Raw genomic sequence first — 18,804 nt, 5'->3', positions numbered from 1 at the left:
CTTTGATGATATATTTCCTTAGCTTATTTATTAATTTCCTAGTCACATAAATTATGCAATTTCAGCTTTTCTTTCATCAAGATTTGAGAAAAAGTGATAATGAATTACTGAAATAAAATAGCTCAAAGGGGTTAGAAACTGGGTAATGTTCATATTAAAAGTATGATGTATTGCTTTGAATTGATGCCTTAAGCAGACAATCACGTTTATCTCAGAAAAAAAATCTTAAGTGTGTTACAGAGCATGGGATAATATTTAGTTATTTCCTATTTCCATGTATTAAGATATATCTCAAAAACAGTGCAAATGTCTTAGCAATACAGTTTAAAATTGTTATACATATAAATGCCTGTCTATTGACTGGGACTCTTACATGTAATTAAATGCAATAATCAGATAGGTGTCAGAATAAATATATGAGTTTGCATTTTTCTTAGAAAGCAAAATGTAGATTTCATTTAATAAATTCCAGAGGGAGACACCACCAAGAGAAGCTTGCCACTTAAGATTAGTTGCTGTGATGCTATGACTGTAGACAAACCATCTCCATGGTAATTTAAACAGCTTTAGGCATGAGAGATGGGAATAAATACCTTAAATTCAATATAGATGTGAAAAACAAGTCACTATGTACTCTGATGTATTCAGTGTGATGGAAGAGTAAGTTGCTTTAATCCTCTGCAGCAACAACTCCGAGCTCCAAAAAAGGCAGACCGTTGAGGATAGAGCTCAAAACTGTAGCCAGAGTGATCTTTGAAAACATAAATCTGTTAATGTCATGACTTTGTATTTTTACAGAGATACAAACCTTTATCTCTTTGTATTGCTTTCAGGTTCAAGACCAAAATCTTTATTCTGGGTCTATAAGGCTCTTTCTGGTCTTATACCACCTTCTTTTCCAGTCTCTCTTTCAATCACCCTCTCTTTTCCCTCTGTTCCATTAACAGTGAACTTATTTTATTTGTTCAAATGAGCCATATCTCTTCCAGCTACAAGCTCTTCCAGCTGCTTGGTAGCCTGGGAAGGTCAGAGTTCCCTTGCCCACTGAACTCCCATTCATCTATCAAAGTATCACTTTCTCAGGGAAGCTTTTTTGGCCTTTCAGGTTGGTTCAGCTCCCCAGTTGCAAACTCTCAAGACATCATGTACGTTTTCTTTGCTGTATGATTATTTGATTAATGTGTTTTACCTAACTTGACTGTGAGCTTCAGGTGGGCAAGGACTGAGTCAGATTTTGGTCATTATTATACTCACAGATCTAGTATTTTGTCTGTGACCCCACTCCCTCTCTCACCCCTTCATTATATACTGCCTATTTTTGAATACTGACTTTGAGATTATCATAATACTCTGTACCATACCAGTTCCTCCCCTTCAGCATACAGCCAGAGATTGGGGCTATGCATCAAACCCTGAGAGATATTCTACCACCAAGAAAAGTGAGGTGGCATTTGAAAGGAACTTGTTAGCTATGGGTGCAAAAGGCATAGCTTTTCACGAACTCATCAGAGGACAAGAAAATAAATGTTGAAGAAAATCCTACTCCAAACCAAGAAAACCAGAGCAGTTGAAAATGTGCAAGCCACATTTTGGACTGTGCATGTGACACAAGACTTCTATGCTGAATTTCCTGTAGTTGTCTATTTTAAAATAAATACAAACAGAATAAAGTGTTAAGATTGGTACCCAAAAAAGTGAAAAAAAATTCTCCCTAATTAATGTTTAGCACTTTTTTTTCTTAGTAATAAGGCCACCATCTGAGACCCAAATGACACCTAGGAGAGGGTCATTGTGCCTTAATTGGGTGGAAACAGTGAGAAAAGGAAAATAAAGTCTGTGGTTTAATTACCAGTGGCATCAATTGTTATCCCCTCAGATGCAAATAGTTTCTTCATCAATTTCCTCAAAGTCCCTGATAAAAGAGATGATTACAGTGCTTCATACAGCCAAGTGTGGGAAATTTATGTAATGAGAAGTTGTTTCTTTTTTCTTTTCATAGCTTGCCAGACTAGAGGTCATCTAATCGGAATTCTTCATTAGCAGGTGAGAAAATACACTTGAATTGTGAATGCATGATATCAAAATAACAAGGTGATTTGTTACATTTAGTTTGCCTCTGCGTGTGAGTAAATGTACATGTGTACATATGGCATTTTTTTAAGTGAGATGATGCATAGTTTACTAATTTCTCAAAGCTGTCTATACATCAAACCACACTTTTAAGAATAAGACATTGCCTTATCTAGTCAGGGTCAGAAAACCAAAGAAATCCAGTAAAAGAGGGGAAAGATAAACAGAGAGAACAATTGGAAAGGGAAAACTTGAGAGTGCTGTGTATGTTACTCATCGCCTCCTAAAGGTATTTACATTACTGCCTATGAAATCTGAGGCTCAGTCTGGATTTGCTAACATTGCTATATATGGATATTGATACAGTGTATTTTATTATGATGAACCAAGAAGCAATCATATACACTGAGAAAACTGGGAGGAAGTACAGCTGTGTACTGACATTTGGGTGGGGATAGAAAAATGTTCTGGACTTAGAAAAAGCTACAGGCAGAATACAAATGATGCCTTGGACATATGATGTAACTCACTGACTGCCATTTTATGATGAAAACCAAAGCTGTGCTAAAAAGTGACTACAGTGATGCAATACATTATACATGGACAAGGTTTTACATTTTAGAAAAAGTGATGGAATGGGATCATTTCAATTAATTGTATATAGCTATATTTGTAATTCCTATAAAAATATTCTAAATTCACAAAATGTGTGTGAATTTAACAGAGAATTTTATTTGTTGATATTAAACTTTTGTTCCCTTAAAGCCAGCTAACATCCAGACATTACTTAGGGTGAACGTAATCAAATATTTCCTGTTTTACATACAGACATGTTCTAAAAATAAGGTTGAAAATGTTTACTTTTGTTACTACATCATACAGGTGATTTATAGTACAGTTATTGTAAGTTTTCACACATATTTTGTTGACATTTGTCAATTTTTTTTGATGTGAAGGTTTTATGAATTTTTTCACAAATAAGGTCCAATACACTGGTTTAGCATTAGGAAACAGTGGGAGTAGTATAAATTACAGCCCTAAGGGGATCTCAAACATGAAATTATGGCATCAATAGAAGCAAATTATATTAATAAGATAGTGACTAAGAATTTAGCAATTTAAGTAAGGTTGAGATGCTAGGTGGATAAAGAAAATAATCAAACTTAGTATGGTAGAACCTGGTGTGATCTTGGTGAGAACTAAGATTAAAAATGACCATATTTTGAATTATTCCTTATAGGACTAGGGTATAACTGAAGGGACTGCCTGCTATATTACATTACTGCACAATAGCCCAGAGTGTGGGCTCCAGATTTAAGATGCTTTTGTCTGGGGCAAGTAACTTGTCTTCTCTGTAACTCAATACCGAATGTACAGGGTTGCTCTGAGGATTAGATGACTTTAGTATATTTAAAGATCCTAGCACAAGCCTAGCCACATAGCAAGTTGCTCCAAAATGTTTCCCGCACTGTTACAGCTGCCGCCAGTATTAATATTTATAATCTGTGAGGAATCGTGGAGAGGATCTAGAAGGCTGAAGAAAGTTATTGATATATCGAAGAGAAGAAAGTAGAATGCATAACTATAGCCTTGAGACCTTATGACTTGATATTGATTCTTGACCAAAAGAAAAAAAAAGGAAAGAAAGTGGACATCAGGAGCCAAGATGGAGTCATTTCAAATGAATCATATCAATCCAAATAAAATTTTTTTGACAGAAATATGACAGAAATACTAGACTGATAATCAACCTCACACCCTCCCCTCCAATATCATTAGGTATATATAGGTATATCATTAGTGTTTCTGAACTTTAGTAAGTCAATAGACAAGCTCTTTTATCTTATACTTGTGAACAAGATAAAGAAAAAAAAAAGACAGATGCTTGAACAGTTAATTAGAAAAATAATCGATCAGGGAGCACTATTTAAAGGGTCCAGATTAATGAAGTAGTATAAACATATAAGAGAATTTCTAACAGTGTTTCAGGGTTCAGCTTTGGCTGTCCTCTATGAAATACATTTTATCAATTAATATATTGAATAATTATAATAATAATGATAATGAAAAGTAAGAAAAACAAGATTATTTATTTCTACCCACAGCCAACTCCCTCCTTGTCCTTTTAATAAGACCCTGGTTTTCTTCAGCTATTAACTATCTTTATAGCAGCCATGTGCTCAAGGGTAAAAACCTCACCCCCAGCCCCAGAATCATGACTGATTTAAGACAATCATTGTGCCTCCATACCATTTTACCAATGATTGGTTTGGAAATGGGCATAAGAGAATATTTTGACCTGTAAGGAGAGGTGGGTGGGAAAGTTTCTTAGAAACATGACAAAGAGAATGTTTCTTAAGGTCTTTGGACCTTACCATGAAGAAAAGATGGCTGAAGTTGCCAATGTCATCTAGAGACCATGGTGGGAAGAAGCCAACATACTGAACTATAGCAGGAAAGAAAGATAAAAAGACCCCAATCATTGACAATGTCCTTGAACCACTGAATAAACTGACCTTCAGACATATGGGTGCAGTAAAATTTCCCTACTGTGACAGTTGAGACTGGGTTTTATCAGGTCACTTTGACTTTAGCATTTGCATTCTTAGCTATTATAATATACAGTCTTTCCGGTTAAGATATAGAAAGAATAATTATAAAGTTTTTAGAGGAATAACAAATGTGTTGAGTGGCAAATTAAGATCCCAAGAACTTTGAAAGATAGGCTGCGCCGAAGGTGATTTTTCCCTGAGGGCTTTTCCTGGGCTAGGCTATCTTTAGTTTCAGATCTGATGACCTTGTGAGGAACTATGTGTGGAGTCAAAGCTGAGGATACTATAAAACATGGTGGGGTGGGGTAGGGGCGGTGTGTGGATTAATGCAGGAATTCTGAGGCCCCAAAGGCCTACAGCTTCAGGGCAAGTGTGAACAAGGAGCTAAAGCTGCCTCTACCCACACTCTCATCCCCAGATCTTACAAAAAAAGTTTCTCTGCCACTTAGCAGTGCAGGAGAAAAGAAAAACAAGTCCTTCAGAAATTATGGTCACATGTGGAATTTTGAATTGAGTTGTAGTAAAAATTCTCATCACTTGGGGAGTAAAGACAGCAACAACAAAATAATCCTCCAACCATGAATAGTTTACCATGCCGATAGTAACCAAAAGCAAACAGGTGCCGCTCTATTACTATCAGATGAAACTGACTGTGTATAACAGGATTGCTAGCAATAGAGCCAGCCACTTCATAGAGGTAAAAAATTCAATTCTCAAGGAAGTTATAAAAATTATACATATATGGGCATCAAGTACCCATATAGGCATATATACAAAATATATGAAGGAATAATTTTTAGAACTACCACAATAAATACATATATCTCCAGTCATGGTAGTAGATTTTAGCAGACATCTCTCATTAGTTGATAGAACAAACAGACCAAACAATAAGTATGATATGAGCAATATGATTAGCATATTGTTGACCTAGTAGACTCTGAAACTCAAGAATATACATACTTTTAAAGCATATGTGAGAAAATTCTTAAAAATCGACTGTTCCCTAAGTAAAGTTTCAAAAAATTTAAAAGGACTGAAATGATGTGCAACATGTTATCTCACCAAAGTGCATTTAAGTATTGAAAGTAATTTTTTTAAAGTTAACAAGAAAATCTCCATAAAATGGAAAATTAGGAAACATGGTTTTAAGTAGTTCATGGTTCAAAGAAAAAAATCATAAGTGGAAATTCTGATTAGAAATGAGAGGAAATTAGAGGCTATTTTAAATTTAATTAAACAATACTAAATAGAAAATCTAAGGGGACATAGCTAATGTAATAATTATAAATTTGGAGCTGTAAATATTACCTTAGCTAACAAGGCTGAGTGTTAATGTGAACTACATGTCTCCAAAAGTTAGAAAGGTAGAGCAAAATAAGCCCCAAAACTATATGACAGAATATAATAAATATAAGAGCAGAGATTAATGATCTAGAAAACAAATATAAAAGAGGAGGTATCAACCAAACCAAAAGTTGGCTGTTTTGAAGAGAAAAGATCAATAAAATTGACAAACTTCTGGTAAGTTTGATCATGAAAAAAGGAGAGGAGGCATAAATAATCTCTATAAAGAATGCAAAAAGGAACATAAGCACAGGTGCTACAGACAGTAAACAGAAAGATGGTATTATGATAAATTTATGCCAATAAATTTGAAAATATGGAAAAAATGTTCAAATTCCTAGGAAAATATAGCTTTTCAAAGTGAGTCAATGCAAGAGAAAACAGGAATTGTTCTATAAACATAAAATGAGTTGATTAACGCTCTTTTGACAAAGAAAACCTCAGACCCAGATGGCTTTTATCAGATTAAATAAGAAGAAATTCTTGTCTTATGCAAACTCTTGGAGAGGCTAGAATTGGAGGAAACATTCTAGTTCATTTAATAAGGCTCATGAAATTTTATTACCAAATACCAATTTTTCATGAGATATTGAAAGCTTTCTCTTGAGATCTGCAATCTGGATGCCAAATAATACTAATTCTGTTTGACATTATACACATAAATTACGCAAATAATGAAAAAATTCAGCAAACTTTCTGGATACAAAATTAATACCCAACAATAAATCACTATACAATGCTATATCAGCCACAAACAGAAAATATAAGTTTTGAATATAACATCACAATAGCAACAAAAATATCAAGTACTTAGGAACAAGTTTAACAAAAGTGTGCAAGCTCTCTATGGATAAAATTATGACATTTTTTGAAGGTCACTATATATTTAAATAAACCGATATATTATGATCATGGACTGGAAAACAGTATTGTAAAGATATCAGTTCTTCCCAAATTAATCTGTGGATTTGATGCAATTCTCACTGAGGTCACTATAGATTTGTTGCTGCTGCTGTTGTTGAATTTGAGGAGTTAATTCTAATGTTTTCATGAAATGCAAAGAAGCAAGACTTTCTTGAAGAAAAAATATGATTGTTGGTGAACTTCCTCTAACAGATATTAAGTCTCCTTATAAAGCTATAAAATAAAGTGTTGTATTGGAACAAGTTTAAATACATAGACCAAAGAAATAGAACAGAGTCCAGAAACAGATCCAGGCATATATATCAGAGGTGTGCCTAACTGCAGTTAGGAAAAAAAAATGATGGCCTTTCCAACTTATGGTCGTGGAGTAATTGAATGTTTGTCAAGAAATGAACAGAAATGATAACCAGTTGCTCATACCATTTTCTGCATTTGTACAAAAGTCAAATGCAGGTGACTAAAGTTAAGATTTTAGAATATCCAATGAATATATTTATGTAATACTTGATATATAGAAATATTTCTTTGTTTAGATGTGGAAACCCGTAACCATTAGTCTCACTACATTAAAATTTCTTTACATAAAAAGAATAAAGACAATTACTGAGTAGAAGTTGCAGTGTATATAACCAATAAAATACTCATATTCATAATGTATACAGATTCCTACAAACTAATGAGGAAAGCCAGACATTTCAATAGACGAATGGGTAAGAGGCTTGTACAGAGACTTCACACAACAGGAAATCTAAGCGGTCAATGGACAAATAAAAAGCTGATCAATCTCATTTATTATTTAAAAAATACAAAGTAAAGTCATAACTAGACATCATTACTCACCAGAGGAGGACATGAAATTAAAAAAAAAATTGTGGGGCAAGAATGTGAAGTATAGGTTTTTTTGGTAAATATTTTGGGAAATAGTATGACATTATCTAGAAAAGCTGAAGATATGAAAATTAGTTATTCCTTTCCAAATATATTCCCTAGAGAATCTCCTGCATGTTTGTATCAGGAGATAACTGTAAAAATTTTTATACTGACAGGTTTTAAAAATAACTCCAAATTGAGAGCAACACAAATGTTCATCAACAGGAAAATGAATTTAAAAAAGTGTGGTATACCCATAGAATGGGTGTCATATAGTGATGAAATTGGATGTACAGTTAGATGTAATAATGAATGAATGAATCTGACAAATATAATGATAAGCAAGAGAACTAATTTAATAGTATGTACAATATTATTTCAATTAAAGTAAAAAACAGAAACTAATTACATTGTTAAAAGCAAGGGTTATTTTTTTTAAAATAAGAACATTGGATATCTCCAGGCAGGAGGGGGAAGGACATGATAGAGGAAGGCATAATTTCAGACTTCCCAGGATGTTGTCAATGTCCTATTTCTTCAACTGATTAAATTAGGTATCTGTTTTATTAATATGCCTTAAACTATACAAGTATACTTTATATAATTTTAAATATATATCTCATAGAGCTATGTTCAGAAAAATAACAAACCAAAAGTTTGGCAGTGACTCAAAATGTTAAATGTAGAGTTAACACATGACCCAGAAATTCTACTCCTAGGCATATACCCAAGAGAAATGAGAATATATGTCCACAAAAAAACTTACACACCAATATTTACAGTAGCATTATTCAAAATAGCGAAAATGTAGAAACAATTCAAATACTGATCAACTGATTAAAGGATAAATGTGGTATATTCATACAATGGAATATTATTCAGCAATAGAAATAAATGAAGTACTGATATATGCTATAATTTGGATATATCTTGAGAACATTATGCTAAGGAAAATAAGCCAGTCCAAAAAAAAAAAAGACCACAGATTGTATAATTCCATATTTATTAAATGTTCAGACTAAGTCATTTACAGAGACAGAAAATGGATTACTGGTTGCCTGGGCTCAGGATATTGGAACAGAGAGATGGGGAGTGATTGCTGAATGGTACAAGTTTTCTTTTTGTGATGATTAAAGTATTCTAAGATGGATTGTAGGGATGGCTGCACAGCTCCGTGAATATACTTGAAAGGACTGAATAGTATGCTTTAAATGGGTGAATCATATGGTATGTGAATCTCAATACAGCTGCTAGAAAAAATGGCCCCCAAATTAGGATAAAGAAGTAGAAGATACAGGAAAACAGATTTTGGCTCAATATATGAGAAAAAGCTATCTAAATAAATTCCTAGCTGAAGGAATGATCTGCCTCTGTATATGCTGAGTTTCTCCTCACTCCAGATGTTTAAACCTAGATGTAATACAATGTATTTGGATTTCATAATTATTATTGTCTGAACAACTCAATTCCTTTGTGGGATGAGATAGGGTCTAAATATATGAATAAAATAGTTAATAAAATATGGAATGACTATATAGTCTTTGTTAAATTACATTGTGAATGAACTGTCTTTTCTAAAAATTGTGGTATAATTGACGTATAACATTATTACATTACATCCTCATGACTTATCTATTTTATAAGTTTGTATCTTTTGGCTCCCTTCACGCATTTTACTCACCCCATCCCTTCGCCTCTGGCAACCACCAATCTGTTCTCTATATATGAACTTGGTTTTTGTTTTGTTTTGTTTTTCTGTCTTGTTTTTTAGATTCCACACATAAGTGAGATCATACAGTATTTGTCTTTCTCTGACTTATTTCACTTAGCATAACGACCTCAATGTCCATGCATGTTGTTACAAATTCCATTCTTGTTTATGGCTGAATAGTACTCCAGCGTGTGTGTGTGTGTGTGTGTTTGTGTGTGTGTGTGTTTCTGTGTGGATCACATTTTCTTTATCCATTCATCCACTGATGGATATTTACATTATTTCCATATCTTGACTACTATAAATAATGCTGCAGTGAACATATGGGTGCATATATCTTTTTAAATTAGTGTGAGATAATCCATTTAAACCATTTAGCACAATACCTTAACATATGGTAAGGGCTCTATAAACATTTATGTTAAAAGCCCAAACAAAAACATATGGCTCTGTCATCAAAATGGGTAGTTTTTAAGCAAAGTTTCAGAAATGCAGTGGAGAGTTAGGAAAGAAAACTGGATTTTATCAAAAGAACTCTTGTGGGATTTATTTATATTTACTTTGATCTCAGCACAGATTTCCTCCTTCCAGTTACCCAACTTGTTCTCAGTCTAGGAGGTGTAGAGGATGGATTGCCAAACAGGGATTTCTAGGCATACATAAACAGTCACCTCACATATGCCCCTCGAGGCCAAGGATGCATCTGTGTAGTGGACTGGCAGAAGACAAAAGGGAATAATCTGTTACCTATATTTATCAGAACACATTACTATCTTTCTATGGACATATGTGGAACCTCACAGGGCATTTTATAGATTAAAGTTTTGAAATAACTGATGGGATTTGTCATTTTATTCTTGATGCTTAAAGTACATCCAAGATAAATCCAACAGAATAGTGAAAATTTCAGCTTCAGTGCTGATACTAAAAATATAAAAGCATGAAAAGTCATATCTTGGATGTCTGTCTACCTTAAATTTTATTTTCAGATTCCTACAACAGTCTTTGGCTTTGGGCTGATAGGGCAGTCATAATCTGAGTTCTGAATTTATAGCTTGGGTGAAGGTACATTTCATATTCAGATGTTAGTTCAATAATGTTTTCATTAATCTTCAACTTGAAACAAACCTGAGTTTTAGAGACTCAGGTATTGCTTAAATTAGTAAATAGCTGTGATATCTAGTGATATTCTTCCATTTTCTGAAATTTTTGGTACACTCTAAAAATGTATACAGGGAATAAAATATTTTTATAATAGCAGTAGGTCTATAACTTTTTAATTGTTTTATTCTGATGTTGAAATACATTATAAAATTTAAGTATAGAGGAAACCACCAAGATTTATAAATATCTTGAGGGATTTCTCTCTTATTATATCTTGCTGTAAAGGCATTTATCTCCTCTCATCATTAAAACTGAGTTGTTCAAAAGAGGTAAACACCTATCTACAGAATTTCTGTCTTCTCAGTCTCCACATTCAGTACCCGAGTTCAGGTTTTCAGAATTGCTCATCTTCTTCCAACCAGTTATCTAGCTTATTTTTTCTTCTCTCTACCAGCCTTTGTTTTAATATTACTTTCCCCTAAATATTCTCCACCAGCACATATATAGCCATTATCAGAGTGTAGCTGATAAAATTCTACCAATCCTTGTAAGAAAATGATGAGATATTTTTCTCATGGTTAATTTCTTACTACCAAAACCAGAATTAATTTTTTTCTTTAGTGTTCCTTAGCACTAAAGTACTTTCCTTAAATTTAGCATGTACTATGTGATCTTTCACAGTTTAAAAAATGCATGTGTTGTTCCATGTTGTTAAATTGAGAGCTCTTTGAGAAATGAGATTGTGTCTATTTTTTAAAAAAATATGGCCCCCAACCTGTCATGATCCTGGTTCCTTGGAGATGAAATGAGGTAGAGGTAGTAGAAATGAAGAGAAGTAAACAATTTTGAATATATATTAAAGGCAAAACTTTGGAAATTGCTGATGGATTGGATGTAACAGATGAGAGAAATATATCAAGATAAAGCCTTCATTTTTGTCTCAGACAACTGGAACTATTTAGTAAGATGTGGAAGCATAAGGGATACTGCATTTGTGTGTGTGTATGTGTGTGTGTGAATCAAAAGCTCTGTTTTGTAGATATTAAGGGAGCAGTTGATCAGGGATGAAATGTACATTTGGGAGTCATTAAATTACAGTTAATATTTAAATGCCATTGGAATGGTAGAGATAAAGTACGAAGATAGTATATATATAGAAGAAAAGTTTGCCCAGAAATAATCTTAGGAATTCTTCAACATTAAACAGGAAGAGGATGAGGAACTGAAAAGAGACTAAGAGAAGGGAGTCGATGAAATGGGAGCAAAATCTGAAGAGTGTGGTATCTCAGAAACTAGTAGATGGTATCATTGTGCCTAGCTATCCACTCTCTGTCTTCTAAGAAGATTAGTCAACCCTGCCTGTTGCCATACAAGTCTTAGAGAAGGATACTTTCACACTGCACTACTTTGGACTCGGTCATATGACTTGTATGGGCAAATGAAATGTGAATAGACATGATGTACACCATGTCCGAGGAGAAGATTTAGAGGCAATGCAAGTTTCTACCAGGTCTTTTGTTCTTGACTCCTCTGCCAAGGGAAGGGTATGTCCCAGAGAGAAGCTGCCCATTTGATCTGGGTCCCAGAGTGAGAAGACACATGTAGCAGATACGAACTCAAAGTAAAACTTGGAGCAGAGCTCTGGCTTGCAAAGAACAGAAGCTGGCATGTAACTAGAATCAGAAATAGTTATTCATTTTCTTAAGTCAGTATAATTCTGCAACACAATTTATATAGTATAATGCAGCCAAAAGAGACTAATACAGAAACAAAGAAAATTTTCAAGGAGGACCAGTGATCAATTAAGCCAGATATTCTCAAATTGTGTAAGATAGGTATATGTTGAAAGGTGTCCTTTAAAGTTACAACATGGAAGTTTGTTGTGACCTTGCAATTTAAAGCTTGACTGAAAGGGGGTTAAGAAGGAGCAGACAGTAAGGAAGTGGAAATGGTGAATGTAAATATTTTTTCAGACTTCTTTTTATGGCAATGGATCTAAAAAGTGAGGTGGTAGCTGTAAGTGGATGTATATCAAGGAATGTTTGTTTGAAGACAGGCGATAGTACAGCATGTATGTTGAAGGCAACGATTAGTGTAGAGAGCAATAAGAAGGAGAGAAGATAAGCTCAGAAGCAAATACATGAGAACGTTAGAGGTCGTATGGTTGAAAGTCTAGGGTGAAGAATTGGCCTTTGGTAAAAGGATGGACTTTTGTAACAAAGAAAAGGAAGTCAATGTAAGTACTGCTTATGTTGTAAGTGTTGCTGCAGTAGGCTGGCAGGTTGAAGAGTGGGAAGATGGGGGAGTTCTCATTTGAAGGCTATGAAAGAGGTATGAAGTGAGTCTGTTGGTTGAAAGTGGGGCAATAATGTAATGTATGAGATCTGAGGAGAAAGGGTAAAGGACACAATTGCCATTTTCAGAATGGGGAAGCAAATTTACTAGGAAAAAAGAGTAGGATGACTAGGCAGTTGTATGTTTATTTGAGGTTTAGGATCATGAATTTAAAGTGAAACCATTCAGCCCAGGTATGTACCTTTGTCAGCAACATTCAGCTTCTTGACTGCAGGTTTGGAGAAGGCAGATACCTGGGCTCAATCAAACTTGGAGTTTTGCCAGATGTGTATGTCAGTGGGAGGGAAGGATGAGGAGTGGAGGATGCCTTCAAGAAGAGATTATAATCATGATCAAGGAACATAAGCTTAGTAAGGAATGAAAGGGAGAATGAGGTAACAGATAATGGAATTGAAGAGGAGTGAATGGACTGCAAATCTCAATGAATAATTAGTGCCTGTGGAGTATATATGCTGTTGGACATTAAATGAATAATTAGTAATGAAAATGAAGTTCCATCGCTTGTGGTTAATGGTGGTAGATAGGAAGTATCATGGGTCCAGATAATGTTTTCTTGGACACCAAGTAGGAGGTGACTCATTGTGGTAAAAACATTAAAAAAAAAAAAAAAAAGAAAAAAAGGAAAAAAACAACTCTCTTCCTCTCCTAAAGTGTGCAGAATGCTGGTAATTGCCAGGAAACTCAGCTTCTAAAAAAAATACAGTCACAGAGTATTTCAGATTAAAGAATAAGTGGACTGCAGCTTTACAAAAGAAGCCAGATGTGGTTTTGGAGACTATTATGAAAGAAAGAAAGGACTTTCTTTGAAATCAACTGAAAAAAAGATTTAGTACAAAAAGTTTGTGTCTTGAGCATGTGTGTAATCATATTCTAGGGATAAACCTACAGAAGAGATGTTTATTTTGCTACAACTTCATAAAGAGGATAAAAAGACCTTTAGAAAAGGTACTTAGCTCAAATTTCATGTTTTCTCAAAAATAAAGCAATGAGTGAAAGCGTGGAATGTAGGGATGCTTTCTGAATAAGTCAAACCACCATATATTAACTTAAGAAAAGCCAATAGTTAGAAGCCTGCTAAAGCCACAAACCCAGAAATGTACTTTGTGAAACTAGTTTATATGATTCTTGTCTCTTATAAATACTATTATAATAGCATCTGTCCTCTTTCTCTCATAAAAATCTCGAGAACAAACATGAATGGAAAGCAACTTTCTAATACGTATTGTTACAAAGTCAAGATATTTAACATCCTATTGCTATTTTCTTAGTTTATTTTTTGTACTTTTTAAAATGTATTTTTGTACTTTTGTTTTAGTACATGTAAAATGAGTTCATGTCTTTTATATGTTTACTCATAAACTTTTTCCATTTAACAATATTTTTCTATATAGATTTTGGGCTCCTCAACCCTGATATCTCCTATTATGGTTTTAAAAAATTAATACTAATGTATTTTCAAAAGTCTCATTTGGAATTTGAGCTATAGTTACTATTCACAGCTGTGTTTGGGGTAGATGGGAATAGGTTGCCAGGTCAAATATACGACACTCAGTTTAATTTGAATTTCAGATAAAATTTGGATTTCAAATATTGCCTGGAACATACTTAGACTAAAGAATTATTTGTTGTTTATCTGAAATGCAAATGTAACTGGGTTTCCTGTATTCTTATTTGCTAAACCTGACAACCCTAAATGGGAGGGGGTGTAAACAACCTTTCTCCCTCTTGTCCCTTTCCCAGTGCTGTCTCAGATCATATGACCAATGTATCTTAGGACACCTCAAAGCTGCTAAATGTCAAGCTCTGAGCATAGTAGCCATCTTAGGACTAGATTGCCATACAATTAAAACGCCAACCAAAAACAAATGTAAAGAGAAAACTAAACCAATGGGTTGTAACATGTGGCTCAGAGTCCAGGCCATGGGGTCAGTCAGGGCTGGGTCAGAATCACTGCTCAGAATTCCACTCTCTGTGCATCCTTAGTCATGCCCCTGTCTCTCTGAGAGATTCAGTTTCATCACCTTGTAAAATGCTGATGGTACTATTACTTTCAGTGTTTCTGCGAGGATTAATTATGTCTATAAAATACAGTGCCTGGCACACAGTGTATCATTGACTGTTACCCAATGACTACTTTCCAGTAACAGCTTTACATAAACTCTACTGTGAGACAGAAACTTAGAACAATGTATTCTGCTCAGAGTTGAAAGGTTAGCTTCGATGCTGCTTGCACACTTTGTATTTCTGCTTAGCCATCAGATTTTAAATCATATCTATGTGTAATAGTCACTGATTTAACTATTAATATTTATCTAGCCATATGAAGTCTCATATTTATAAACAAATGAAATTCAGTAAATTAGAATTGTTTATATTAACTCCTTACTCATATTCTAATGGTTTCTCCTTTAGACTGATAACTGTTAACATGATAAGAAACTCTTAGTGTGTCTTAGTGATTCTAATTAGATGTGGAAAGGTAGTAAATTGGGCTCAATTTAGTTTTTTCCCTTGGGGTTCATTATTGTTGCTGTTTTAAACTATATTTGATATATACATTCTCAAAAAGGATTATGAAGGGAACCAATTCCAAAAATCCTGGGCATAGAACGAGTGTATTCAGCAAAAACGATGCAGAAACCAACGTATTTAACCAGATAAATGAGAGTTACACAAATGCATAAAATATTTTTCTCAATATTCCTTTTCTTTTTTTGAATTTTATTTTATTTTTTACACAGCAGGTTCTTATTAGTTATCCATTTTATACATATTAGTGTATACATGTCAATCCGAATCTCCCAGTTCATTACACCACCCCCACCCCCTGCCGCTTTCCCTCCTTGGTGTCCATACATTTGTTCTCTACATCTGTGTCTCTATTTCTGCCCTGCAAACTGGTTCATCTGTACCATTTTTCTAGGTTCCACATATATGCGTTAATATACGATATTTGTTTTTCTCTTTCTGACTTACTTCACTCTGTATGAGTCTTTAGATCCATCCACGTCTCTACAAATGACCCAATTTTGTTCCTTTTTATGGCTGAGTAATATTCCATTGTATACATGTACCATATCTTTATCCATTCATCTGTCGAAGGGCATTTAGGTTGCTTCCATGTCCAGGCTATTGTAAATAGTGCTGCAATGAACATTGGGGTGCATGTGTCTTTTTGAATTATGGTTTTCTCTGGGTATATGCCCAGTAGTGGGATTGCTGGGTCATATGGTAATTCTATTTTTAGTTTTTGAAGGAACCTCCATACTGTTCTCCATAGTGGCCGTATCAATTTACATTCCCACCAACAGTGTAAGAGGGTTCCCTTTTCTCCACGCCCTCTCCAGCATTTGTTGTTTGTAGATTTTCTGATGATGCCCATTCTGACTGGTGTGAGGTGATACCTCACTGTAGTTTTGATTTGCATTTCTCTAATAGTTAGTGATGTTGAGCTGCTTTTCATGTGCTTCTTGGCCATCTGTATGTCTCCTTTGGAGAAATGTCTATTTAGGTCTTCTGCCCATTTTTGGATTGGGTTGTTTGTTTGTTTAATATTGAGCTGCATGAGCTGTTTATATATTTTGGAGATTAATCCTTTGTCCGTTGATTCGTTTGCAAATATTTTCTCCCATTCTGAGGGTTGTCTTTTCATCTTGTTTGTAGTTTCCTTTGCTTTGCAAAAGTTTTTAAGTTTCATTAGGTCCCATTTGTTTATTTTTGTTTTTATTTCCATTTCTCTAGGAGGTGGATCAAAAAATATCTTCTTGTGATTTATGTCAAAGAGTGTTCTTCCTATGTTTTCCTCTAAGAGTTTTATAGTGTCTGGTCTTACATTTAAGTCTTTAATCCATTTTGAGTTTATTTTTGTGTATGGTGTTAGGGAGTGTTCTAATTTCATTCTTTTACATGTAGCTGTCCAGTTCTCCCAGCACCACTTATTGTATATCCTTGCCTCCTTTGTTATAGATTAGTTGACCATAGGTGTGTGGGTTTATCTCTGGGCTTTCTAACCTGTTCCATTGATTTATATTTCTGTTTTTGTGCCAGTACCATATTGTCTTGATTACTGTAGCTTGTAGTATAGCCTGAAGTCAGGGAGTCTGATTCCTCCAGCTCCGTTTTTTCCCTCAACACTGCTTTAGCTATTCGGGGTCTTTTGTGTCTCCATACAAATTTTAAGATTTTTTGTTCTAGTTCTGTAAAAAATGCCACTGGTAATTTGATAGGGATTGCATTGAATCTGTAGATTGCTTTGGGTAGTATAGTCACTTTCACATTGAATGACCTTCACGTTATCTTTTGTTGGGAATGCAAATGAGTGGGCTAAAATCTATTATATTTTAAACTCTTTAAATGTAATTTTTAGCACTGTGGGATTTTAGAACGATCATGCCCTGGAAGCAATATTGGTGGGGAAACTCTTTGAAAACCAGCACCTGCATTAACATTTTTAATAAAAATAATTATTCAAATTTCTGAAATAGTGTACAGTATTAGAACTACCTAATTAATAAGGAAAGAATGTCATTTCTCTACCCTATGATCTTTTGGCCAAATCCCAACTAATGCTGAGTTTTGCATTGTCATTCAAAATGCCAATTCATAGCTAATTGTTGCCATTTCACCCTTAGTTCTATTTGGCATTGTCAGAGAAATTATTTAAAAGTATTGAAATTCAAGATGCCTGGGGATTAAGTAGAGGAACGAATAATTTCAATACTCTGTAGGATTTTGAAATTTCTGGCAGATGTTATTTCTAAAAGATGCATTGTTCCAATTGTATATTTTCATTGTAACTGATTTTACAGCTGATTTTGCCCAGTACATTACAAATTCTTGAAGGAGAACAAAATAATCTGTTTTCTTAGGAAAAATATAAACCTAATTGAAATAATGGGCTACAGGATCCATCAGGTTACTTTGTTGTTATGGTAGCTTCAGTTTTAAAAAATAAAGAAAATAAAATGTGCTGTAAGTTTTGAGAATGCTTTTATTATGAAAATTATATCTCCTACAGTGCTTACTTAGTATGCAAAGTACTTGTCTTTAATACAACACGCTTAATTCCATAGGGCGGACACTCTCAGATTTCTATCTGCAGACAAGAAACCAGAAAAAAAAAAGAAAGAATAATTGCCTAGAGATAACTAAAACTATCAAAGCATATGAGACAAATTTTCTTTTCTTTTTATACTTCCTAGAAAATGTAAGACTGCCCTAGACTGTTGGTTTAAGAACAGATCATTCTGTAATTTGAAAATAATCACAGAATTTTATCTAGTGTTGAAAGGTACAAGATCTCAAAATCTGCAACTGCCCGTCAAAGATTTCCATCTAACTAATGGAGCATTGTGACAGACTATTAAAATACATTTTCTTAAGCTAACATGAATAATTAATTTTAGTGGCATCAAATTTTCATCAGGTTTAATTCTTTGCAATTGAAAATTTTACTTTTCTTTTTTCCTGAATTAACTAAAATGTCACCTCTTCATGAAGACGCATCTCAGGAAACAGCTGCACAATGCCTAATGTTAATAAAGAGTTCAAAAATTCTGTATTTTATGAAAATCTCTTAACTATCCCAAACTCTCAAGATGATATATTTAGTGAGTATTAACAATGGGTCAAATCCTGATTTAAGTTTCTAGGAGCACACTGATTAATAAATCACAGCTCTTGCCCTCAAGAAGCTTATGGCTTAAGGGGGTAAAAGACAATTCAATGGGCCATTAATATACAGAATGAGGTGTGATATAGAAATTAGGGGACGTGTAGAATTCTGTGGGAGCAAGGCGCACCTATTTCAACCTCAAGAGACAGGGGAGGTTCCCCAGAGGAGGCAATTTATAATCTGATTTCTAAAATATA

The sequence above is a fragment of the Delphinapterus leucas genome, chromosome 11, assembly GCF_059928025.1.
Source record: "Delphinapterus leucas isolate spDelLeu-1000000601 "Yukka" chromosome 11, BTC_Dleu_Yukka2, whole genome shotgun sequence".
Taxonomy (NCBI): domain Eukaryota; kingdom Metazoa; phylum Chordata; class Mammalia; order Artiodactyla; family Monodontidae; genus Delphinapterus; species Delphinapterus leucas.
The sequence above is the reverse complement of the archived record's forward strand: the minus strand, read 5'-3'. Positions refer to the sequence as shown.